General features: G+C 40.7%; 1 non-coding gene across 1 annotated transcript; it reads left to right on the top strand.

Annotated features, from left to right (window-relative positions):
• Window positions 1-15,736: 15,736 nt before the first annotated feature.
• LOC130942922 (small nucleolar RNA R71) lies at window positions 15,737-15,840 on the top strand. Its single transcript, XR_009071467.1, has one exon. It is a non-coding gene; the product is annotated as a small nucleolar RNA R71 (small nucleolar RNA).
• The last annotated feature ends 9,866 nt before the right edge of the window (window positions 15,841-25,706 follow it).

Below are 25,706 nucleotides of genomic sequence, written 5' to 3'. Positions count from 1 at the left end.
CTCTGATCTAATCAAAACCACTCAAAGTTTCATGACTGAAACAAGGTCCTCCATTAGGAATTTGGAGGCACAAGTGGGACAGCTGTGCAAGAAAATTACTGAACTCCCTCCTAGTACTCTTCCAAGCAATACAGAAGAAAATCCAAAAGGAGAGTGCAAGGCCATCAACATGGCCGAATTTGGAGAGGAAGGAGAGGAAGTGAACGCCATTGAGGAAGACCTCAATGGGCGTGCACTAGCCTCCAATGAGTTCCCTAATGAGGAACCATGGGAATCTGAGGCTCAAAATGAGACCATAGAGATTCCATTGGAATTACTTCTGTCTTTCATGAGCTCTGGTGAGTATTCCTCCTCTGAAGAGGATGAGTATGTCACTGAAGAGCAAGTTGCTAAATACCTTGGAGCAATCATGAAGCTAAATGACAAGTTATTTGGAAATGAGACTTGGGAGAACGAACCTCCTTTGCTCACCAAAGAATTGGATGACTTGTCTAGGCAGAAATTTCCTCAAAAGAGGCAGGACCCTGGGAAGTTCTCCATACCTTGTACCATAGGCACATTGACCTTCAAGAAGGCTCTGTGTGACTTAGGGTCAAGTGTAAACCTCATGCCTCTCTCTGTAATGGAGAAGCTAGGGATCTTTGAGGTACAAGCTGCAAGAATCTCACTAGAGATGGCAAACAATTCAAGAAAACAAGCTTATGGACTTGTAGAGGATGTTCTGGTGAAAATTGAAGACCATTACATCCCTGCTGATTTCATAGTCCTAGAGACTGGAAAGTGCATGGATGAGTCTATCATCCTTGGCAGACCCTTCCTAGCCACAGCAAAAGCTGTGATTGATGTTGATGGAGGTGAACTGATTATTCAAGTGAATGAAGAATCCTTTGTGTTTAAGGCTCAAGGATATCCCTCTGTCACCATGGAGAGGAAGCATGAAGAGCTTCTTTCAAATCAGAGTCAAACAGAGCCCCCACAGTCAAACTCTAAGTTTGGTGTTGGGAGGCCACAACCAAACTCTAAGTTTGGTGTTGAACCCCCACATTCAAACTCTAAGTTTGGTGTTGGGAGGTTCCAACATTGCTCTGAGAAAATGTGAGGCTCCATGAGAGCCCTCTGTCAAGCTACTGACATTAAAGAAGCGCTTGTTGGGAGGCAACCCAATGTTATATTTTATATATTTTCCTTTGTTATTTTATTTTATTTTGTAGGTTGATGATTATGAGAAGTCACAAAATCAATTGAAAAAGCAAAAACAGAATGAAAAACAGGAAGAAAAATAGCACACCCTGGAGGAAGAACCTACTGGCGTTTAAACGCCAGTAAGGCTAGCAGATGGGTGTTTAACGCCCAGTCTGGCACCATTCTGGGCGTTTAACGCCAGAAAGGGGCACCAGACTGGCGTTAAACGCCAGAAAAGGGCAAGAACTTGGCGTTAAACGCCAGAAATGGGCACCAGCCCGGCGTTTAACGCCAGAATTGACTCAAAACGCATTTTTGCATGCCATTTGGTGCAGGGATGACTTTTCCTTGACACCTCAGGATCTGTGGACCCCACAGGATCCCCACCAACCCCACCACTCTCTCTCTTCTTCACCCTTCACCTATCAAATCCCATCTTTCTCTTCACCACTCACATCCATCCTTCATAAAACCCCACCTACCTCACCTTCAAATTCAAACCACTTTCCCTCCCAAACTCACCCTCCCATAGCCGAACCATGACCCTTCCCCCACTCCTATATATACCCATCTTCACTCCTTCATTTTCCCACAACCTAAACACCATTTCTTCCCCTCTTTGGCCAAACACAAAGCCATTCCCTTCTTCCTCATTTCTTCTTCTTCTACTCTCTTCTTTCTTCTTTTGCTCGAGGACGAGCAAACCTTTTAAGTTTGGTGTGGTAAAAGCATTGCTTTTTGTTTTTCCATAACCATTTATGGCATCCAAGGCTGGAGAAACCTCTAGAAAGAGGAAAGGGAAGGCAAAAGCTTCCACCTCCGAGTCATGGGAGATGGAGAGATTCATCTCAAGGGTGCATCAAGACCACTTCTATGAAGTTGTGGCCTTGAAGAAGGTGATCCCCGAGGTCCCTTTTTCACTCAAAAAGAGTGAATATCCGGAGATCCGACATGAGATCCGAAGAAGAGGTTGGGAAGTTCTTACCAACCCCATCCAACAAGTCGGAATCTTAATGGTTCAAGAGTTCTATGCCAATGCATGGATCACCAAGAACCATGATCAAAGTGTGAACCCGGATCCAAAGAATTGGCTTACTATGGTTCGGGGAAAATACTTGGATTTTAGTCCGGAAAATGTAAGGTTGGCATTCAACTTGCCTATGATGCAAGGAGATGAACATCCTTACACTAGAAGGGTCAACTTTGATCAAAGGTTGGACCAAGTCCTCACTGACATTTGTGAAGAGGGCACCCAATGGAAGAGAGATTCAAGAGGGAAGCCGGTTCAACTAAGAAGGCATGACCTCAAGCCCATGGCTAGAGGATGGTTGAAGTTTATCCAACGCTTAATCATTCCCACTAGCAACCGGTCTGAAGTTACTCTAGACCGGGCCATCATGATTCATAGCATCATGATTGGAGAAGAAGTGGAAGTTCATGAGGTTATAGCCCAAGAACTCTATAAGGTGGCGGACAAGTCCTCCACCTTGGAAAGGTTAGCCTTTCCTCACCTCATTTGTCACCTCTGTTATTCAGTTGGAGTTGACATAGAAGGAGACACCCCCATTGATGAGGATAATCCCATCACTAAGAAAAGGATGGAGCAAACAAGAGACCCCTCTCATCATGAGATCCCTGAGATGCCTCAAGGGATGCACTTTCCTCCACAAGACTATTGGGAGCAACTGAACACCTCCCTAGGAGAATTGAGTTCCAACATGGGACAACTAAGGGTGGAGCACCAAGAACATTCCATCCTCCTCCATGAAATTAGAGAAGATCAAAGAATCATGAGAGAGGAGCAACAAAGACAAGGAAGAGACATTGAGGAGCTCAAGCACTCCATAAGATCTTCAAGAGGAAGAACAAGCAGCCATCACTAAGGTGGACCCGTTCTTTAATCTCTTTGTTCTTTATTTTCTTGTTTTTCGAATTTTCATGCTTATGTTTATCCATGTTTGTGTCTTATGATCATTAGTGTCTTAAGTGTCTATGCCTTAAAGTTATGAATGTCCTATGAATCCATCACCTTTCTTGAAAAAAAAATGTTCTTAATTGAAAAGGAAAAAGAATTGCATGAATTTTGAATTTTATAACAGTTTAATTATTTTGATGTGGTGGCAACACTTTTGTTTTCTGAATGCATGCTTAAACAGTGCATATGTCTTTTGAATTTGTGATTCATGAATGTTGGCTCTTGAAAGAATGATGAAAAAGGAGACATGTTACTGAGGATCTGAAAAATCATAAAAATGATTCTTGAAGCAAAAAAGCAGTGAATACAACAGAAAAAAAAAGAAAGAGAAAGAGAAAGACGAAAAAAAAGAGAGAAAGAAAAAGAAAGAAATAAAGTTGTGATTCAAGGCAAAAAGAGTGTGCTTAAGAACCCTGGACACCTCTAATTGGGGACTTTAGCAAAGCTGAGTCACAATCTGAAAAGGTTCACCCAATTATGTGTGTGTGGCATGTATGTATCCGGTGGTAATACTGGAAGACAGAGTGCTTTGGGCCACAGCCAAGACTCAATAAGTAGCTGTGTTCAAGAATCATTATACTTAGCTAGGAGAATCAATAATACTATCTGGATTCTGAGTTCCTAAAGAAGCCAATCATTCTGAGTTTCAAAGGATAGAGTGAGATGCCAAAACTGTTCAGAGGCAAAAAGCTAAAAGCCCCGCTCATCTAATTAATACTGATCTTCATAGATGTTTTTGGAATTCATTCCATATTCTCTTCTTTTTATCTTATTTAATTTTCAGTTGCTTGAGGACAAGCAACAATTTAAGTTTGGTGTTGTGATGAGCGGATAATTTGTACGCCTTTTGGCATTGTTTTTAGTATGTTTTTAGTATATTTGGTTTAGTTTTTAGTATATTTTTATTATTTTTTAGTTAAAATTCACTTTTCTGGACTTTACTATGAGTTTGTGTGTTTTTCTGTGATTTCAGGTATTTTCTGGCTGAAATTGAGGGACCTGAGCAAAAATCTGATTCAAAGACTGAAAAGGACTGCAGATGCTGTTGGATTCTGACCTCCCTGCACTCGAAGTGGATTTTCTGGAGCTACAGATGCCCCATTGGCGCGCTCTCAACGGCGTTGAAAAGTAGACATCCTGGGCTTTCCAGCAATATATGATAGTCCATACTTTTCCCAAGATTTGATGGCCCAAACCGGCATTCAAAGTCACCTTCAGAAATTCCAGCGTTAAACGCCGGAACTGGCACCAAAATGGGAGTTAAACGCCCAAACTGGCACAAAAGCTGGCGTTTAACTCCAAGAAGAGTCTCTACACAAAAATGCTTCATTGCTCAGCCCAAGCACACACCAAGTGGGCCTGGAAGTGGATTTTTATGTCATTTACTCATCTCTGTAAACCTTAGGCTACTAGTTCCCTATAAATAGGACCTTTTACTATTGTATTGAGAGATCTTGGTAGCTATCTTTGTCCTTAGGCTATCTTAGATCATTGAGAGGCTGGCCATTCGGCCATGTCTAGACCTTGTTCTTATGTATTTTCAACGGTGGAGTTTCTACACACCATAGATTAAGGTGTGGAGCTCTGCTGTACCTCGAGTATTAATGCAATTACTATTATTCTTCTATTCAATTCCGCTTGTTCTTGTTCTAAGATATCACTTGTTCTTCAACTTGATGAATGTGATGATCCGTGACACTCATCATCATTCTCACCTATGAACGTGTGACTGACAACCACCTCCGTTCTACCTTAGATTGGGTGAATATCTCTTGGATTCCTGATACACGATGCATGGTTGATCGCCTGACAACCGAGCCAGCCATTCCGTGAGATCAGAGTCTTCGTGGTATAGGCTAGAACTGATGGCGGCATTCAAGAGAATCCGGAAGGTCTAACCTTGTCTGTGGTATTCTGAGTAGGATTCAATGATTGAATGACTGTGACGTGCTTCAAACTCCTGAAGGCGGGGCGTTAGTGACAGACGCAAAAGAATCACTGGATTCTATTCCGGCCTGATCGAGAACCGACAGATGGATAGCCGTGCCGTGACAGGGTGCGTTGAACATTTCCACTGAGAGGATGGGAGGTAGCCACTGACAACGGTGAAACCCTTGCATAAGCTTGCCATGGAAAGGAGTAAGAAGGATTGGATGAAGACAGTAGGAAAGCAGAGAGACGGAAGGGACACAACATCTTCATGCGCTTATCTGAAATTCCCACCAATGAATTACATAAGTATCTCTATCTTTATCTTTATGTTTTATTCGTATATCACCATATCCATTTGAGTTTGCCTGACTAAGATTTACAAGATGACCATAGCTTGCTTCATACCAACAATCTCCGTGGGATCGACCCTTACTCGCGTAAGGTTTATTACTTGGACGACCCAGTGCACTTGCTGGTTAGTTGTGCAAAGTTGTGTTTATGCCATGGTATTGAACACCAAGTTTTTGGGGTTCATTACCGGGGATTATGAGAGTTGTGAAAAGTATTGTTCACAATTTCGCGCACCACTCACACAAAGGGGGATTGAAGCAAATCCAGACAAGTGTCAAGCCATACTCAACATGAAGAGCCCAACTTGTGTCAAAGAAGTACAACAACTCAACGGGAGGCTAGCCGCTCTATCCCGATTCTTAGCAGGAGCTGCGATAAGATCTCTTCCCTTCTATGCTACTTTAAGAAAGGGAAAACAGTTCGAATGGACGACAGAATGTGAGCAAGCCTTCCGAGACTTCAAAGAGTTCTTAGGACGGCCACCTATCCTATCTCGGCCACGAGAAGGAGAACCGCTCATATTATATCTCGCAGTAGAGAGCCGGGCAATAGCCTCAGCACTAGTCAGAGAAAACGAACATGGGCAAAAACCCGTCTACTTCATCAGCAAAGCGCTACAGGGATCTGAGCTGAACTACCAGAAAATAGAAAAGTTTGCCTACGCTCTGATCCTCACATCCCGGCGGCTTCGCCCATATTTCCAAGCGCATACCATTAAAGTTTGGACCAACCAACCCATAAAAGGGATATTGCAGAAAACAGATCTAGCGGGAAGAATCCTACAATGGGCAATTGAGTTGTCTGAGTTCGACCTCCAATACGAGGTGCGGACAGCCATCAAATCACAACACCTGGCCGACTTCATCGCAGAATTCACAGACACCCCGGAAATCCCCATAGAATAGAACATATACGTGGACGGATCCTCGAATAAAACAGGAAGCGGTGCGGGTGTGATAATCGAAACCAACCTAGGAACTCAACTTGAGCTCTCCCTTAAATTCAGATTCCCGGCCTCGAACAACCAGGCAGAATACGAAGCACTATTAGCAGGTTTGAAGCTGGCTAGGGAGGTTGGAGCTCAGAAACTCAACATCTACAGTGACTCACAAGTCATCACCTCACAAATAACAGGAAGCTACCAAGCCAAAGATCCGACTATAAAAAAATATTTGGATAAAACCAAAGAACAACTCGGACAACTCGGGGAATATAGAATCTATCACATACCTCGTGAGCAAAATGCCCGAGCTGACGCCCTTTCAAAATTAGCCAGCACCAAACCAGGGGGCAACAACAGAAGCCTCATCCAGGAGATACTACAGAACCCGTCAATAGCGGAAGAAGAAAAAGTCCTAGCCATAATAGGTCGGGATCAAGGATGGATGACCCCCATAATAAACTACCTCAAAGCAGAAGCACTCCCTACAGATGAAAAGGAGGCAAAGAGGCTGAAAAGGGAGGCACAGTACTACACTATCATAAACAACACACTATACAAAAGAGGGATATCAACACCTTTACTAAAATGCGTACCGACTTCCAACACAAAGGAAGTCTTGGAGGAAGTGCACAGCGGCAATTGTGGTAATCATCCCGGAGTGCAAGCTCTCACCAAAAAGATACTCCAGGCAGGATTTTATTAGCCAATCTACAAAAGGAGGCTACAGAATTTGTGAGGACATGCCCACCATGCCAAAAGCATGCCAATTTTCACATTGCCCCACCAGAAAAGCTCATCAGCGTGACCTCACCCTGGCCATTTGCGAAATGGGGACTCGACCTTCTCGGACCCTTCCCACAGGGATTGGGACAAGTAAAATTCCTCATAGTAGGAGTAGACTATTTCACAAAATGGATCGAGGCAGAACCCCTAGCCAACGCCACCGCTCAAAGAAGTCAAAAATTCCTATATAGGAACATTATTACGAGGTTTGGGGTACAATACTCCATCACCATGGACAACGGTACCCAATTTACAGAGGCAGGCTTCAGAAAATTGGTGGCCGACTTGAACATAAAACACCAGTTCACCTCCGTCGAACACCCCCAAGCCAATGGACAAGCCGAAGCGGCCAACAAAGTCATATTGGCCAGACTAAAGCGGAGGCTACAAGAAGCAAAGGAAGCTTGGGCCGAGGAACTTCCACAAGTCCTATGGGCGTATCGAACAACCCCCCATTCTACTACAAATGAATCACCATTTCGACTGGCATACGGAGCGAAAGCAATGATTCAAATAGAAATCGAAGAAGGATCTCCCCGAGTAGTCCACTACAATGAGCAAGCAAACTCCCAACTTCAGAGAGAAGAGCTCGACTTGTTACCTGAAATCCAAGAAAGAGCTCGGATCAGGGAAGAAGCTCTAAAGCGACGAATGGCTTCCAGATATAATCAAAAGGTAGTGTCGAGAAGTTTTGCAGAGAATGATCTCATCCTAATCAGAAATGACATTGGAACAACTCGACCCGGAGAAGGAAAGCTGGCAGCAAACTGAAAAGGACCCTACCGAGTCATTGAAGTACTGGGGAAGGGCTACTACAGACTGTCCGAGCTTGATGGACGAGAGTTTTCCTGATCATGGCACGCCTGCAACCTAAGAAGGTACTACAGTTAGAAAAGGTAAAGGATCTCACTAAATGGATGCGCTCTTTTTCCTGAAAAGGTTTTTTAATGAGGCACCATGTAGAAACCTAGATCATACCCGACTTAAAGGGACAAGGAAACTCCCACATGTATATATTTGCATTTTTTCTTTGAATAAAGTTTATTTAGATATTCTACAAAATTCCAAGATGCATTAATCTGAAGTATTCATCGTCTGATTATAAAGCAACAGGTCGGCAGAAAGTGAAAAACAAATTCACTACGCGACCACGATAAAGACAATCGTTCGATAAAGGTGAAAACGCGATTCACCCAAAGGACGATCTAAAGACGCCAACCATTTTCTACAAATCGGCAAAAATGAACACAGAATAATGTAAGAAGTTATCGAAAGCAATCCAAAAAGAACCTGACGAGGTCTTACGGATAGCTAATATAATAACATAAAGACTGGCCGACGTTCAGAAGTCGAACCAAGTCAACCGAAGTGGTGCACAAAATTGTGATCATCAATGGCGCCATCAACATGGTACGCTTAATTGCAATCTAAACTTTTTATCACAACTTCGCAGAACTAACCAGCAAGTGCACTGGGTCGTCCAAGTAATAAACCTTAAGCGAGTAAGGGTCGATCCCACGGAGATTGTTGGTATAAAGCAAGCTATGGTCCCCTTGTAAATCTTAGTCAGGCAGATTCAAATGGTTATGAATGATATTGACTCAAGACTCAAACAAGAAAGACAAAATAATTTTTTTTATTTTTATGATTTTATTAATTTTTTGGATTTTTATTAATTTTTTCGAAAATAAAGTTTGGAAAAACGAAAAATAAAAGAAAAATTTTGAAAAAGATTTTTGAAAAATTTTTGAAAAGAAAATTACCTAATCTGAGCAACAAGATGAACCGTCAGTTGTCCATACTCGAACAATCCCCGGCAACGGCGCCAAAAACTTGGTGGACGAAATTGTGATCCTTAAAGTTGTACTCCTTGTACTTGTATGGAATTTAAAAATTGGCTCTATTGGAATTTATGATCACAACTCCATTCAACTTAACCAGCAAGTGTACTGGGTCATCCAAGTAATACCTTACGTGAGTAAGGGTCGATCCCACAGAGATTGTTGGTATGAAGCAAGCTATGGTCACCTTGTAAATCTCAGTTAGGCAGATTAAATGGTTTATGATAAGTTTGAAAATAAATAATAAACATAAAATAAAATAGTAAATAGTTACTCATATAATTCCATGGTGGGAATTTCAGATAGGCGTGTGGAGATGCTAGAATCCTCTCGAATCTCTACTTTCTTATTACATTCATCCAATCCTTCTTACTCCTTTCCATGGCAAGCTGTATGTAGGGCATCACCGTCGTCAATGGCTACTTTTCATCCTCTTGGGAAAATGGTCCTATGCGCTGTCACTGCATGGCTAATCGTCTGGAGGCATCACCCTTGTCGATGGCTACATCCCATCCTCTTAGTGAAAATGGTCCAAATGCTCTGTCACAGCACGGCTAATCATCTGTCGGTTCTCAATCAGGTTGGAATAGAATCCCTTGATTCTTTTGCGCCTGTCACTAACGCCCAGCCTTCAGGAGTTTGAAACTCGTCACAGTCATTCAATACCGGAATCCTACTCGGAATGCCACAGACAAGGTTAGACTTTCCGGATTCCCGGAATCCTACTCGGAATACCACAGAGAAGGTTAGACTTTCCGGATTCCCATGAATGCCGCCATCTATCTAGCTTATACCACGAAGATTCTGTTGGGGAATCTAAGAGATATGCGCCCGGCCTAAGGTAGAACAGAAGTGGTTGTCAGTCACGCGCGTTCATAGGTGAGAATGATGATGATTGTCACGGATCATCACATTCATCAAGTTGAAGTGTAACATATATCTTGGAATAAGAATAAAAGAGAATTGAATAGAAAATAATGGTAATTGTATTGAAACTTGAGGTACAGCAGAGCTCCACACCCTTAATTTATGGTGTGTAGAAACTCCACCGTTGAAAATACATAAGTGAAAGGTTCAGGCATGGCCGAATGGCCAGCCCCATAAAATGTGATCAATAGCCTCTTAAGATGAAGAATAAAATAAAACTGAGATCAAAGATGTTAATACAATAGTAACTTATCCTATTTATACTAGACTAGCTACTAGGGTTTACATGAGTAAGTAATTGATGCATAAATCCACTTCCGGGCCCACTTGGTGTATGTTTGGGCTGAGCTTGATCTATCCACAAGCTGAGGCTTCTCTTGGAGTTGAACGCCGAGTTATAGCGTGTTTCTGGCGTTCAACTCCGGGTTATGACGTGTTTTTGGCGTTTAACTCCAGATAGCAGCATGTACTTGGCGTTGAGCGCCACTTTATGTCATCAATTCTCGAATAAAGTATAGACTATTATATATTTCTGGAAAGCTCTAGATGTCTACTTTCCAACGCCATTAAGAGCGCGCCATTTGGAGTTCTGTAGCTCCAGAAAATCCATTTCGAGTGCAGGGAGGTCAGATTCCAACAGCATCAGCAGTCCTTTTGTCAGCCTTTTTCAGAGTTTTGCTCAAGTCCCTCAATTTCAGCCAGAAATTACCTGAAATCACAGAAAAATACACAAACTCATAGTAAAGTCCAGAAATGTGAATTTAACATAAAAACTAATGAAAACATCCCTAAAAGTAGCTTGAACTTACTAAAAATTACCTAAAAACAATGCCAAAAAGCGTATAAATTATCCGCTCATCACAACACCAAACTTAAATTGTTGCTTGTCCCCATGCAACTGAAAATCAAATAGGATAAAAAGAAGAGAATATACTATAAATTCAGAATATCAATGAATATTAATTATAATTAGATGAGCGAGACTTGTAGCTTTTTGCTTCTGAACAGTTTTGGCATCTCACTTTTTCCTTTGAAGTTTAGAATGATTGGCTTCTCTAGGAACTTAGAATTTTGGATAGTGTTATTGACTTTCCTAGTTAAGCATGTTGATTCTTGAACACAGCTACTTATGAGTATTGGCCGTGGCCCTAAGCACTTTGTTTTCCAGTATTACCACCGGATACATAAATGCCACAGACACATAACTGGGTGAACCTTTTCAGATTGTGACTTAGCTCTGCTAGAGTCCCCAGTTAGAGGTGTCCAGAGCTCTTAAGCACACTCTTTTGCTTTGGATCACGACTTTAACCACTCAGTCTCAAGCTTTTCACTTGGACCTGCATGACACAAGCACATGGTTAGGGACAGCTTGATTTAGCCGCTTAGGCCTGGATTTTATTTCCTTGGGCCCTCCTATCCATTGATGCTCAAAGCCTTGGATCCTTTTTACCCTTGCCTTTTGGTTTTAAGGGCTATTGGCTTTTTCTGCTTGCTTTTTCTTTTTCTTTCTATTTTTTATTTTCGCCATTTTTTTTCGCAAGCTTTTGCTATTCACTGCTTTTTCTTGCCTCAAGAATCAATTTCATGATTTTTCAGATCATCAATAACATTTTTCTTTGTTCATCATTCTTTCAAGAGCCAACAGTTTTAACATTCATAAACAACAATATCAAAAGACATATGCACTGTTCAATCATTCATTCAAAAAACAAAAAGTATTGTCACCACATCAATATAATTAAACTAAATTCAAGGATAAATTCTAAATTCATGTACTTCTTGTTCTTTTGAATTAAAACATTTTTCATTTAAGAGAGGTGAAGGATTAATGGATTTTATTCATAGCTTTAAGACATGGTTACTACATACTAATGATCATGAAGTAGAGACACAAAATATAGATAAACATAACATAGAAACCGAAAAACAGAAAGAAATAAGAACAAGAAATGAATCCACCTTAGTGGCGTCTTCTTCTTGAAGGACCAACAATGTCCTTAAGCTCTTCTATGTCCCTTCCTTGCCTTTGTTGCTCCTCCCTCATTGCTCTTTGATCTTCTCTTATTTCATGGAGAATGATGGAGTGCTCATGATGTTCCACCCTTAATTGTTCCACATTGTGGCTCAAATCTTCTAAGGAAGTGTTGAGTTGTTCCCAATAGTTGTTGGGAGGAAAGTGCATCCCTTGAGGCATCTCAGGGATTTCTTGATGATGAGCTTCCTCATGCATCTCTTGAGATCCGTGGAGGGTCTCTCTTGCTTGCTCTATCCTCTTCTTGGTGATGAGCTTATCCTCTTCAATGGAGATGTCTCCTTCTATGATAACTCCAGCTGAGTAACATAGATGGCAAATAAGGTGAGGAAAAGCTAGCCTTGCCATGGTGGAGGGCTTTTCGGCTATTTTGTAGATTTCATTGGAGATGACTTCATGAACTTCTACTTTCTCTCCAATCATGATGCTATGAATCATGATGGCCCGATCTACAATAACTTCAGATCGGTTGCTAGTGGGAATGATGGAGCGTTGAATGAACTCCAACCATCCTCTAGCCATAGGCTTGAGGTCCAGTCTTCTTAGTTGAACTGGCTTTCCTTTGGAGTCTCTTTTCCATTGAGCTCCTTCCACACATATGTCCATAAGAACTTGGTCCAACCTTTGATTAAAGTTGACCCTTCTAGTGTAGGGGCGTACATCTCCTTGCATCATGGGCAAGTGGAACGCCAACCTCACATTTTCCGGACTAAAATCTAAGTATTTCCCCCGAACCATTGTGAGATAATTCTTTGGACTCGGATTCATACTTTGATCATGGTTCCTAGTGATCCATGCATTGGCATAGAACTCTTGAACCATTAAGATTTCGACTTGTTGCATGGGGTTGGTTAGGACTTCCCAACCTCTCCTTCGGATCTCATGTCGGATCTCCGGATACTCATTTTTTTTGAGCTTGAAAGGGACCTCAGGGATCACCTTCTTCTTTGCCACAATATCATAGAAGTGGTCTTGATGGCTTTTGGAGATGAATCTTTCCATCTCCCATGACTCGGAGGTGGAAGCTTTTATCTTCCCTTTTCTAGAGGATTCTCCGGCCATAGGTGCCATTGATGGTAATGGAAAAATAAAAAAGCTTATGCTTTTACCACACCAAACTTAAAATATTGCTCGCCCTCGAGCAAGAGAAGAAAGAAGAGAAGAAGAAGAAGAAGAAAATATTGAGGAGAAGGTGGAGTGTGGGTTTTGGCCAAGGTATAGAAGAGGGGGTTGTGTTGTGTGAAAATGAAGTGGAATTGAGGGGTTTATATAGGGAAAGGGGAGAGGGCAGGTTCGGCCATTTTAGGGTGGGTTTGGGTGGGAAAGTGTTTTTGAATTTTGAAGGTAGGTGGGGTTTATAGGGAAGAGTGGATGGATGTGAGTGGTGAAGAGGTGATGGGGAAGAGAGATTGAAGTGATTGGTGAAGGGTTTTGGGAAAGAGTGTTTATTGGGAGGAGAGATTCAGAGATTGAAGTTGTTGGAAAGTGTGACATGGGGAAGAGTGTTATAGGATTAGGAGGTAAGGTGGGAATATGTTAGGTGGGGATCCTGTGGGGTCCACAGATCCTGAGGTGTCAAAGAATTCCATCCCTGCACCAAATAGGCATGTAAAATGCCTTTGCATACCATTCTGGCATTTAAACGCCGAGGTGATGCACGTTCTGGGCGTTCAACGCCCATGTGAAGCATGTTCTGGGCGTTCAACGCCCATATGTAGCATGTTTCTGGCGTTGAACGCCAGTTCCATGCTTGTTACTGGCGTTCAGCGCCAGCTTTTCTCAAGGCACATTCCTGGCGTTCAAACGCCAGAATGTTGCTTGTTTCTAGCGTTCAGCGCCAGATTCATGCTCTGTTCTGGCGTTGAATGCCAGCTAGATGCTCCTTACTGGCGTTAAACGCTAGTCTGTCCTTCCTCCAGGGTGTGATTTTTCTTCTGCTGTTTTTGATTCTGTTTTTAATTTTTATATATTTTTTTCGTGACTCCACATGATCATGTACCTAATAAAACACAAAATAATAATAAAATAAAATAAAATAAAAATTAGATAAATAAAAATTGGGTTGCCTCCCAACAAGCGCTTCTTTAATGTCAATAGCTTGACAGTGGGCTCTCATGGAACCACAAGGTGATCAGGTCAATGTTGTATAGTCCCAACACCAAACTTAGAGTTTGGATATGGGGTCTTAACACCAAACTTAGAGTTTAGTTGTGGCCTCCCAACACCAAACTTAGAGTTTGACTGTGGGGGCTCTTCTTGACTCTGAACTGAGAGAAGCTCTTCATGCTTACTCTCTTTTGTCACAGAAGGATGGCCATGTGCCTTAAACACAAGGTAGTCCCCATTTAATTGAAGGACTAATTCACCTCTGTTGACGTCTATCACAGCTCCTGCTGTAGCTAGGAAAGGTCTTTCAGGGATGATGCATTCATCCTCTTCCTTCCTAGTGTCTAAGATTATGAAATCAGCAGGGATGTAAAGGCCTTCAACCTTTACTAACACGTCCTCTACTATTCCATAAGCTTGTCTCAATGACTTGTCTGCCAATTGTAGTGAGAATAAGGCAGGTTGTACCTCAATGATCCCCAGATCACATAGAGCTTTTTTCAAAGGTCATGGTGCCTATGGTACAAGGTATTAAGAACTTGCCAGGATCTTGTCTCTTTTGAGGTAAAATTTGCTGAATCCAGGTATCTAGTTCACTAATGAGCAAGGGAGGTTCACTTTCCCAAGTCTCGTTACCAAATAACTTGGCATTCAGCTTCATGATAGCTCCTAAATATTGAGCAACTTGCTCTCCAGTCACATCTTCATCCTCTTCAGAGGAAGAATAGTCTTCAGAGCTCATGAATGGTAGAAGGAGATTTAATGGAATCTCTATGGTCTCTATATGAGCCTCAGATTCCTTTGGATCCTTAATAGGAAACTCCTTCTTGCTTGAGAGACGTCCCAGGAGGTCTTCCTTACTAGGATTTTCGTCCTCCTCCTCCCTTGTGCATTCGGCCATATTGATTACATCAATGGCCTTGCACTCTCCTTTTGGATTCTCTTCTGTATTGCTTGGGAGAATACTGGGAGGAATTTTAATGACTTTCTTACTCAGCTGGCCCACTTGTGCCTCCAGATTTCTGATGGAGGATCTTGTTTCACTCATGAAACTGAAAGTGGCCTTTGACAGATCAGAGACTAGATTGGCTAAATTAGAAGTGTTTTGTTCAGAATTCTCTGTCTGTTGCTGAGAAGATGATGGAAAAGGCTTGCTATTGCTCAGCCTATTGCATCCACCATTGTTAAAGCCTTGTTGAGGCTTTTGTTGATCCTTCCATGAGAAATTTGGATGATTTCTCCATGATGAATTATAGGTGTTTCCATAAGGTTCACCCATGTAATTTACCTCTGCTATTGCAGGGTTCTCAGGATCATAAGCTTCTTCAGAGGTTGCCTCTTTAGTACTGTTGGATGCATTTTGCCATCCATTCAGACTTTGAGAAATCATGTTAACTTGCTGAGTCAACACTTTGTTCTGAGCCAATATGGCATTCAGAGCATCAATTTCAAGAACTCCCTTCCTATGAGGCATCCCATTATTCACGGAATTCCTCTCAGAAGTGTACATGAATTGGTTATTTGCAACCATGTCAATAAGTTCTTGAGCCTCTTCAGGCGTTTTCTTTAGGTGAATAGATCCACCTGTAGAATGGTCCAATGACATTTTCGAAAACTCAGATAGACCATAATAGAATATATCTAATATGGTCCATTCTGAAAACATGTCAGATGGACACCTTTTGGTCAACTGCTTGTATCTTTCCCAAGCTTCATAGAGGGATTCACCATCTTTTTGTTTGAAGGTCTGAACATCCATTCTAAGCTTGCTCAGCTTTTGAGGAGGAAAGAATTCATCCAAGAAAGCCGTGACCAGCTTATCCCAGGAGTCCAGGCTATCCTTAGGTTGTGAATCCAACCATATTCTAGCTCTGTCTCTTACAGCAAAAGGGAAAACCATGAGTCTGTAGACTTCAGGATCAACTCCATTCGTCTTAACAGTCTCACAAATCTGCAAGAACTCAGTTAAAAACTGGTAAGGATCTTCAGATGGAAGTCTATAAAACTTGCAGTTCTGTTGCATTAAAGCAACTAGTTGAGGCTTAAGCTCAAAATTATTGGCTCCAATGGCAGGAATGGAGATGCTTCTTCCATCAAATTTGGACGTTGGTTTTGTGAAGTCACCAAGCATTCTCCTTGCATTATCATTATTGGGTTCGGCTGCCATCTCCTTCTCCTGTTCGAAAATTTCTTAAAGGTTACTTCTGGATTGTTGTAATTTAGCTTCTCTTAATTTCCTCTTCAGAGACCTTTCAGGTTCAGGATCAATTTCAACAAGAGTGCTCTTGTCCTTGTTCCTTCTCATATGAAAGAGAAGAAAACAAGAAAAGAAGAGGAATCCTCTATGTCACAGTATAGAGATTCCTTTATGTTAGTAGAAAGAGAAAGGGGGGAAGAGTGAAGAAGAATGAATAGTCTGTATAAAGAGTAAGGATAGGGGAGGTGATAAGAGATGAAGAGAAGTGTTAGTAAATAAATAAAATAAATAGAAAGAGATGAGGGGGAGAGAAATTCGAAAATAATTTTAAAAAAAATGTGTTAGTAATTTCGAAAATTAAAGGAAGAAATAAAATTAAAGTTAAAATTTGAAACAATTAATTAATTAAAAAGAATTTTTGAAAAAGAGGGAGGTATTTTCGAAAATTAGAGAGGGAAAAGTAGTTAGGTGGTTTTGAAAAAGATAAGAAACAAACAAAAAGTCAAATAGTTAGTTGAAAAAAAAAAGATATTAAAATCAAATTTGAAAAGATTATAAGATAAGAAATTAGATAAGATATTTTGAAATCAAATTTTGAAAAAGATAAAATTTTTGAAAAGGATAAGATAAAAGATAAAAAGATTTAATTCAAAAATTTAAAATTACTTACTTCACTAACAAGAAACTACAAGATAAGATTCTAGAACTTAAAGATTGAACCTTTCTTAACAAGAAAGTAACAAACTTCAAATTTTTGAATCACATTAATTGTTAGTGAGTTTTCGAAAATTTTGATATAAAGATAAGAAAAAGATTTTGAAAATATTTTGAAAAAGATTTTTGAACGTTTCGAAAAATAGAAAAAAAATGAAAAAGATATAATTTTTGAAAAAGATTTTGAAAAGATAAGATTTTTAAAATTGAAAATTTGACTTGACTTGTAAGAAACAACTAATTTTGAAAATTTTTGACTAAGTCAACTCAAATTTTCAAAAATTATGAGAAAAATAAGGAAGCGATATTTTTTTTTTATTTTTGAATTTTTAATTATGAGAGAGAAAAACACAAATATGACCCAAAACATGAAAATATTGGATCAAAACACTTAATGCATGCAAGAACACTATGAATGTCAAGATGAACACCAAGAACACTTTGAAGATCATGATGAACATCAAGAACATATTTTTGAAAAATTTTTGGTGCAAAGAAAACATGCAAGACACCAAACTTAGAAATCTTTAATGCATGGACTCTAACAAACAAAAAATGCATATGAAAAACAACAAACAACACAAAATAAGAAAACATCAAGATCAAACAAGAGGACTTACCAAGAACAACTTGAAGATCATGAAGAACACTATGAATGCATGATTTTTTTTTTTCGAAAAATGCAAGAAAAATTTTCAAAGAATGCAATTGACACCAAACTTAAAGATTGATTCAAGACTCAAACAAGAAACACAAAATAATTTTTTTATTTTTATGATTTTATTAATTTTTGGATTTTTATTAATTTTTTCGAAAATAAAGTTTGGAAAAACGAAAAATAAAAGAAAAATTTTGAAAAAGATTTTTGAAAAATTTTTTAAAAGAAAATTACCTAATCTGAGCAACAAGATGAACCGTCAGTTGTCCATACTCGAACAATCCCCGGCAACGGCGCCAAAAACTTGGTGGACGAAATTGTGATCCTTAAAGTTATACTCCTTGTACTTGTATGAAATTTAAAAATTGGCTCTATTGGAATTTGTGATCACAACTCCATTCAATTTAACCAGCAAGTGTACTGGGTCATCCAAGTAATACCTGACGTGAGTAAGGGTCGATCCCATAGAGATTGTTGGTATGAAGCAAGCTATGGTCACATTGTAAATCTCAGTTAGGCAGATTAAATGGTTTATGATAAGTTCGAAAATAAATAATAAACAGAAAATAAAATAGTAAATAGTTACTCATATAATTCCATGGTGGGAATTTCAGATAGGCGTGTGGAGATGCTAGAATCCTCTCGAATCTCTACTTTCTTATTACATTCATCCAATCCTTCTTACTCCTTTCCATGGCAAGCTGTATGTAGGGCATCACCGTCGTCAATGGCTACTTTTCATCCTCTTGGGAAAATGGTCCTATGCGCTGTCACTGCATGGCTAATCGTCTGGAGGCATCACCCTTGTCGATGGCTACATCCCATTCTCTCAGTGAAAATAGTCCAAATGCTCTGTCACAGCACGGCTAATCATCTGTCGGTTCTCAATCAGGTTGGAATAGAATCCCTTAATTCTTTTGCGCCTGTCACTAACGCCCAGCCTTCAGGAGTTTGAAGCTCGTCACAGTCATTCAATACCGAAATCCTACTCGGAATGCCACAGACAAGGTTAGACTTTCCGGATTCCCATGAATGCTGCCATCTATCTAGCTTATACCACGAAGATTCTGTTGGGGAATCTAAGAGATATGTGCCCGGCCTAAGGTAGAACGGAAGTGGTTGTCAGTCACGCGCGTTCATAGGTGAGAATGATGATGAGTGTCACGGATCATCACATTCATCAAGTTGAAGTGCAACGTATATCTTGGAATAAGAATAAAAGAGAATTGTATAGAAAATACTGGTAATTGTATTGAAACTTGAGGTACAGCAGAGCTCCACACCCTTAATCTATGGTGTGTAGAAACTCCACCGTTGAAAATACATAAGTGAAAGGTTCAGGCATGCCCGAATGGCCAGCCCCCTAAAATGTGATCAATAGCCTCTTAAGATGAAGAATAAAACAAAACTGAGAACAAAGATGTCTAATACAATAATAACTTATCCTATTTATACTAGACTAGCTACTAAGGTTTACATGAGTAAGTAATTGATGCATAAATCCACTTCCGGGGCCCACTTGGTGTATGTTTGGGCTGAGCTTAATCTATCCACGAGCTGAGGCTTCTCTTGGAGTTGAATGCCAAGTTATAGCGTGTTTCTGGCGTTCAACTCCGGGTTATGATGTGTTTCTGGCGTTTAACTCCAGACAGCAGCATGTACTTGGTGTTGAGCGCCACTTTACGTCGTCAATTCCCGAATAAAGTATGGACTATTATATATTTCTGGAAAGCTCTGGATGTCTACTTTCCAACGCCATTGAGAGCGCGCCATTTGGAGTTTCGTAGCTCCAGAAAATCCATTTCGAGTGCAGGGAGGTCAGATTCCAACAGCATCAGCAGTCCTTTTATCAGCCTTTTTCAGAGTTTTACTCAAGTCCCTCAATTTTAGCCAGAAATTACCTGAAATCACAGAAAAACACACAAACTCATAGTAAAGTCCAGAAATGTGAATTTAACATAAAAACTAATGAAAACATCCCTAAAAGTAGCTTGAACATACTAAAAATTACCTAAAAACAATGCCAAAAAGCGTATAAATTATCCGCTCATCAATAGCTAATATAATAACTTAAAGACTGGCCGACGTTCAGAATTCGGACCAAGTCAACCCAAGTGGTGCACGAAATTGTGATCATCAATGGCGCCATCAACATGGTACGCTCAATTGCAATCTAAACTCTTTATCACAACTTCGCACAATTAACCAGCAAGTGCACTGGGTCGTCCAAGTAATAAACCTTACGCGAGTAAGGGTCGATCCCACGGAGATTGTTGGTATGAAGCAAGCTATGGTCACCTTGTAAATCTTAGTCAGGCAGATTCAAATGGTTATGAATAAAGCTACAATCCCGTCCTCTCAGTAAAAATGTTCAACGCACCCTGTCACGGCACGGCTAATCATCTGTCGGTTCTCAATCAGGTTGGAATAGAATCCATTGATTCTTTTGCGTCTGTCACTAACGCCCAGCCTTCAGGAGTTTGAAGCTCTTCACAATCATTCAATCATTGAATCCTACTCAGAATACCACAGACAAGGTTTAGACCTTCCGGATCCTCTTGAATGCCGCCATCAATTCTAGCTTATACCACGAAGATTCCGATTAAGGGATCCAAGAGATATCCACTCAATCTAAGGTAGAACGGAGGTGGTTGTCAGGCACACGTTCATAGGTGAGAATGATGATGAGTGTCACAGATCATCACATTCATCAAGTTGAGGAACAAGTGATATCTTAGAACAAGAACAAGCTGAATTGAATAGAAGAACAATAGTAATTGCATTAATACTCGAGGTACAGCAGAGCTCCACACCTTAATCTATGGTGTGTAGAAACTCCACCGTTGAAAATACATAAGAACAATGTCTAGGCATGGCTGAATGGCCAGCCTCCCAATGATCTAAGAACTAGGTGTCCAAAGATGAGAATACAATAGTAAAAGGTCCTATATGTAGAAAACTAGTAGCCTAGGGTTTACAGAAATGAGTAAATGACATAAAAATCCACTTCCGGGCCCACTTGGTGTGTGCTTGGGCTGAGCATTGAAGCTTTCATGTGTAGAGACTTTTCTTGGAGTTAAACGCCAGCTTTTGTGCCCGTTTGGGCGTTTAACTCCCATTCTTGTGCCAGTTCCGGCCTTTAACGCCGGGCATTCTTGAGCTGATTTGGAACGCCGGTTTGGGCCATCAAATCTCGGGCAAAGTGTAGACTATTATACATTGCTGGAAAGCTCAGGATGTCTACGTTCCAACGCCGTTGAGAGCGCACAATTGGGCTTCTGTAGCTCCAGAAAATCCACTTTGAGTGCAGGGAGGTCAGAATCCAACAGCATCTGCAGTCCTTTTCAGTCTCTGAATCAGATTTTTGCTCAGGTCCCTCAATTTCAGCCAGAAAATACCTGAAATCATAGAAAAATACACAAACTCATAGTAAAGTCCAGAAAAGTGAATTTTAACTAAAAACTAATAAAAATATACTAAAAACTAACTAAAACATACTAAAAACATACTAAAAATAATGCCAAAAAGCGTATAAATTATCCGCTCATCACAACACCAAACTTAAATTGTTGCTTGTCCCCAAGCAACTGAAAATCAAATAAGATACAAAGAAGAGAATATGCAATGAATTCCAAAAACATCTATGAAGATCAGTATTAATTAGATGAGCGGGGCTTTTAGCTTTTTACCTCTGAATAGTTTTGGCATCTCACTCTATCCTTTGAAATTCAGAATGATTGGCTTCTATAGGAACTCAGAATCCAGATAGTGTTATTGATTCTCTTAGTTAAGTATGATGATTCTTGAACACAGCTACTTTATGAGTCTTGGCCGTGGCCCAAAGCACTCTGTCTTCCAGTATTACCACCGGATACCTTCATGCCACAGACACATAATTGGGTGAACCTTTTCAGATTGTGACTCAGCTTTGCTAGAGTCCCCAATTAGAGGTGTCCAGGGTTCTTAAGCACACTCTTTTTGCCTTGGATCACAACTTCATTATTTTTTTCTTTTCTTTTTCTTTTGAATATTCACTGCTTTTTCTTTCTTCAAGAATCATTTTTATGATTTTTCAGATCCTCAGTAACATGTCTCCTTTTTCATCATTCTTTCAAGAGCCAACCATTCATGAACAACAAATTCAAAAGACATATGCACTGTTTAAGCATACATTCAGAAAACAAAAGTATTGCCACCACATCAAAATAATTAATCTGTTATAAAATTCAAAATTCATGCAATTCTTCTCTTTTTCAATTAAGAACATTTTTCATTCAAGAAAGGTGATGGATTCATAGGACATTCATAACTTTAAGGCATAGATACTAAGACACTAATGATCACAAGACACAAGCATGGATAAACATAAGCATAAAATTCGAAAAACAGGAAAATAAGGAACAAGGAGATTAAAGAACAGGCCACCTTAGTGATGGCGGCTTGTTCTTCCTCTTAAAGATCTTATGGAGTGCTTGAGCTACTCAATGTCTCTTCCTTGCCTTTGTTGCCCCTCTCTCATGATTCTTTGATCTTCTCTAATTTCATGGAGGAGGATGGAATGTTCTTGGTGCTCCACCCTTAGTTGTCCCATGTTGGAACTCAATTCTCCTAGGGAGGTGTTGATTTGCTCCCAATAGTTTTGTGGAGGAAAGTGCATCCCTTGAGGCATCTCAGGGATTTCATGATGAGTGGGATCTCTTGTTTGCTCCATCCTTTTCTTAGTGATGGGCTTGTCCTCATCAATGGGGATGTCTCCCTCTATGTCAATTCCAACTGAATAACAGAGGTGACAAATAAGATGAGGAAAGGCTAACCTTGCCAAGGTAGAGGACTTGTCCGCCATGAACTTCTACTTCCTCTCCAATCATGATGCTATGAATCATGATTGCCCGGTCTATAGTAACTTCGGACCGGTTGCTAGTGGGAATGATTGAGCGTTGGATAAACTCCAACCATCCCCTAGCCACGGGCTTGAGGTCATGCCTTCTCAGTTGAACTGGCTTCCCTCTTGAATCTCTCTTCCATTGAGCGCCCTCTTCACAAATGTCTTTGAGGACTTGGTCCAACCTTTGATCAAAGTTGACCCTTCTAGTGTAAGGGTGTTCATCTCCTTGCATCATGGGCAAGTTGAATGCCAACCTTACATTTTTCGGACTAAAATCTAAGCATTTCCCCCGAACCATTGTAAGCAAGTTCTTTGGGTCCGGGTTCACACTTTGATCATGGTTCTTGGTGATCCATGCATTGGCATAGAACTCTTGAATTATTAAGATTCTGACTTGTTGAATAGGGTTGGTAAGAACTTCCCAACCTCTTCTTTGGATCTCATGTCGGATCTTCGGATATTCACTGTTTTTGAGTTTGAAAGGGACCTCGGGGATCACCTTCTTCAAGGCCACAACTTCATAGAAGTGGTCTTGATGTACCCTTGAGATGAATCTCTCCATCTCCCATGACTCGGAGGTGAAAGCTTTTGCCTTCCCTTTCCTCTTTCTAGAGGTTTCTCCGGCCTTGGATGCCATAAATAGTTATGGAAAAACAAAAAGCAATGCTTTTACCACACCAAACTTAAAAGGGTTGCTCGTCCTCGAGCAAAAGAAGAAAGAAGAGAGTAGAAGAAGAAGAAATAGAGGAGATGGAGATGGCTTTGTGGTTCGGCAAAGGGGGAGAAGTAGTGTTTAAATTGTGTGAAAATGAAGGAGTGAAGATGGGTTTATATAGGGGTGGAGAGGGGGGTATGGTTTGGTTATGAATGGGTGGGTTTGGGAGGGAAAGTGGTTTGAATTTGAATGGTGAGGTAGGTGGGGTTTTATGAAGGATGGATGTGAGTGGTGAAGAGAAAGATGGAATTTGATAGGTAAGGGGTTTTTGGGGAAGAAGAAAGAGAGTGGTGGGGTAGGTGGGGATCCTGTGGGGTCTACAGATCCTGAGGTGTCAAGGAAAATTTATCCCTGCACCAAGTGGCGAGCAAAAATGCTCTTTATGCCAATTCTGGCGTTAAACGCCGGGCTGGTGCCCATTTCTGGCGTTTAACGCCAGCTTCTTGCCCTTTCCTGGTGTTTAACGCCAGTCTGGTGCCCCTTTCTGGCGTTAAACGCCCAGAATGGTGCCAGACTGGGCGTTAAACGCCCATTTGCTGCCCTTACTGGCGTTTAAACGCCAGCAGGTTCTTCCTCCAGGGTGTGCTATTTTTCTTTCTGTTTTTCATTCTGTTTTTGCTTTTTCAATTGATTTTGTGACTTTCCATGATCATCAACCTACAGAAAACATAAAATAACAAAGGGAAATAGATAAATATAACATTGGGTTGCCTCCCAACAAGCGTTTCTTTGATGTCAGTAGCTTGACAGTGGGCTCTCGTAGAGCCTCACAGATGCTCAAAGCAATGTTGGAACCTCCCAACACCAAACTTAGAGTTTGAATGTGGGGGTTCAACACCAAACTTAGAAGTTGGTTGTGGCCTCTCAACACCAAACATAGAGTTTGACTGTGGGGGCTCTGTTTGGCTCTGTTTTGAGAGAAGCTCTTCATGCTTCCTCTCCATGGTGACAGAGGGATATCCTTGAGCCTTAAACACAAAGGATTCTTCATTCACTTGAATGATCAGTTCTCCTCTGTCCACATCAATCACAGCCTTTGCTGTGGCTAGGAAGGGTCTGCCAAGGATGATGGATTCATCCATGCACTTCCCAGTCTCTATGACTATGAAATCAGCAGGGATGTAATGGTCTTCAATCTTTACCAGAACATCCTCTACAAGTCCATAAGCTTGTTTTCTTGAATTGTCTGCCATCTCTAGTGAGATTCTTGCAGCTTGTACCTCAAAGATCCCTAGCTTCTCCATTACAGAGAGAAGCATGAGGTTTACACTTGACCCTAGGTCATACAGAGCCTTCTTAAAGGTAATGGTGCCTATGGTGCAAGGTATTGAGAACTTCCCAGGATCTTGTCTCTTTTGAGGTAATCTCTGCCTAGACAAGTCATCCAATTCTTTGGTGAGCAAAGGGGGTTCATCCTCCTAAGTCTCATTACCAAATAACTTGTCATTTAGCTTCATGATTGCTCCAAGGTATTTAGCAACTTGCTCTTCAGTGACATACTCATCCTCTTCAGAGGAAGTATACTCATCAGAGCTCATGAATGGCAGAAGTAAATCCAATGGAATCTCTATGGTCTCAGTATGAGCCTCAGATTCCAATGGTTCCTCATTAGGGAACTCAATGGAGGTTAGTGGGCGTCCATTGAGGTCTTCCTCAGTGGCGTTCACTGTCTCTTCCTCCTCTCCTAGTTCAGCCATGTGGGTAATGTTAATGGCCTTGCACTCTCCTTTTGGATTCTCTTTTGTATTGCTTGGAAGAGTACTAGGAGGGAGTTCAGTAATTTTCTTGCTCAGCTGTCCCACTTGTGCCTCCAAGTTTCTAATGGAGGACCTTGTTTCAGTCATGAAACTTTGAGTGGTTTTGATTAGATCAGAGACCATGGTTGCTAAGTCAGAGTGGCTCTGCTTAGAATTCTCTGTCTGTTGCTGAGAAGATGATGGAAAAGGCTTGCCATTGCTAAACCTGTTTCTTCCACCATTATTATTGTTGAAACCTTGTTGAGGTCTTTGTTGATCCTTCCATGAGAGATTTGGATGATTTCTACATGAAAAATTATAGGTGTTTCCATAGGGTTCTCCCATGTAATTTACCTCTTCCATTGAAGGGTTCTCAGGATCATAAGCTTCTTCTTCAGATGAGGCATCCTTAGTACTGCCTGGTGCAGCTTGCATTCCAGACAGACTTTGAGAAATCATATTGATTTGCTGAGTCAATATTTTGTTCTGAGCCAATATGGCATTCAGAGTATCAATCTCAAGAATTCCTTTCTTCTGATTCGTCCCATTGTTCACAGGATTCCTTTCAGAAGTGTACATGAATTGGTTATTTGCAACCATTTCAATGAGCTCTTGAGCTTCTATAGGCGTCTTCTTCAGATGAAGAGATCCTCCAGCAGAGCTGTCCAATGACATTTTGGACAGTTCAGACAGACCATCATAGAAAATACCTTTGATGCTCCATTCAGA

This window comes from Arachis stenosperma, chromosome 7 (assembly GCF_014773155.1).
Source record: "Arachis stenosperma cultivar V10309 chromosome 7, arast.V10309.gnm1.PFL2, whole genome shotgun sequence".
Taxonomy (NCBI): Eukaryota; Viridiplantae; Streptophyta; class Magnoliopsida; order Fabales; family Fabaceae; genus Arachis; species Arachis stenosperma.
The sequence above is the reverse complement of the archived record's forward strand: the minus strand, read 5'-3'. Positions and strand labels throughout refer to the sequence as shown.